The sequence below is a fragment of the Vulpes lagopus genome, chromosome 5 (assembly GCF_018345385.1).
Source record: "Vulpes lagopus strain Blue_001 chromosome 5, ASM1834538v1, whole genome shotgun sequence".
Taxonomy (NCBI): domain Eukaryota; kingdom Metazoa; phylum Chordata; class Mammalia; order Carnivora; family Canidae; genus Vulpes; species Vulpes lagopus.
The window spans coordinates 1,868,443-1,870,273 of record NC_054828.1 but is presented as its reverse complement, the minus strand read 5'-3'; positions in this window follow the sequence as shown (position 1 = coordinate 1,870,273).

The following is a 1,831-nucleotide window of genomic DNA, read 5'->3' as shown; positions in this document are numbered from 1 at the left end:
GGTCACAGCACAGTCAGCGAAGGGGCAGCAAGGAAGCTGAGAGCTCGTTTCCTGGCAGCGTGGCTTCGGCAGGCCAGTCACTGCGCTCAGCTGGACATGTCCACACGTGTGCACCCTCGCAGCCACGGCCGCACTTGGCCTGCGGCACCTAAATCCCGTGGACGGGGTTCCGCATATGAGGGGGTTCATTTCTGCAGGGTCAGACGGCTGGGAGGTGCAAGGCCAAGGTGCCAGCAGGCTCTCCCCCTGGCTGCCAGGTGGCCTTCCCGTCGCTGGGACCCACGGGCCCAGGCCCCCACCCCCACGTGGCCACAGCCCAGCCCCCGTACCGCCCAGAGGCTCCATCTCCAAAAACCGCCACTCTGGGGTTAGGACCTGTGCACGGGACCTGGAGGGGACCCCGCCGTCCCGGAGCCCAGGCAAGAACGCACCCCCGGCCCCAAGGCCCCTCCTCCTGGCCCTCGCTCCTGACTGCTCCCGAGTCACATCACCTTTGTCACCGTCCTCCTTCTACTTAGGTTTTGGCTCTGCTCCGTTTCCTGGGTGACGGGGCTGAAAGTTCACAGGTTTTATGTCGGGCTCTTGTGCTTTTCGAACATAAGCATTGAAAGCCGTCAGCGTCCCTCCGTGCGGTGGTCCTGAGGCGTCGCACACACGTCGATCTGTTGGATTTCCATCACTGTCCTGTTCAAACTATTTGTCTCATCTCCTCAGTTATTTCTTTCTGACCTGTGACTTGCTCAGAAAGGTGTTTAATTCCTACGTCTTTAGGCATTTTCTTAGGTACGTTGGTGTAACTGGCGTCTAGGACGTGGCACTGCGGTGATGGGACGTGTCCCGGGGACGTCGGTCCTCTTGCCCGGTGTTCGGCCCATCGCACGCCCTACCTCGGTGAACGCGCTGTATTGGTTTGAAATAAATGTCCATTTTGTAAATGTTGGGTCAGTATTTCGTAAATCACAAGTGGAGCAGCGAGGTTGATGGGGTTCCCGGATGCTGTGTTTACTCCTTTCCTGCCAAGTTTTCTGTGAATTTGCCGGAAGACACGTTAACATCCTTGACTATGGATGTGAAGTCGCTTATTTTTCCTTTAATTTTGATATTTTTGTTTGTTTGTTTAACGCACATAAATATCAGTGAGGTGAAAATGTTTGCTGTCCTCGTGCGGATCGTGTGCGTCTGGCCCGTCTTTGCGTGTGGCTGCCTCGTGAATCTCTGAGCTGCTGTGGCCGGCTTCTACTTGGAATGTGGGCGTGTGTGTTTTTCCGTTTGGTTACGTTCTTTTTTTGCTTCAGCCTCTAGAATCTCTGTTAGGATCACACACATTTATACTCCCATCTCTTCCTGAACAACTGACCCTGTCATCACTCGCCTGGTGTCTGTCTTCAGCTCTGCCGCGGGACCCAGGCCGTGTCGGCTGTCACCAGCGTAGCCACCCCTGCCTTCGGATGCCGACGGCGCGCACGCTGCATCTTCTCGGAAACCCGCGGGTCGTGCACAGCCTGGGAGGCCCCTCCTCGGGCTCTGCTTCCTCCACTCTGGCTCCCCCTGCCCGCCACCCCGTCTCAGGTGTCCATTCTGCAGCCGTCTTTCCCCAGGTCCCAGGCTGGAAGGCTGCATGGTGTCTCAGAGCGCGAGGCGCCGAGCCTGCCACGTCCCGCGCCGGTGGCCTCTCAGTGTGCTGAGGCCTCTGCACAATCAGCTGCTTCCCATTCGCTCTCAGGGTCCTCGGGTGTCTGCGTCTTGCATTTGCCAGGCATCCCTGGCTCCTGTTAGCAACAGGGCCGACATGCCGGGGCTCCCACTGCCACACCAGAGCACCAGCTCACTG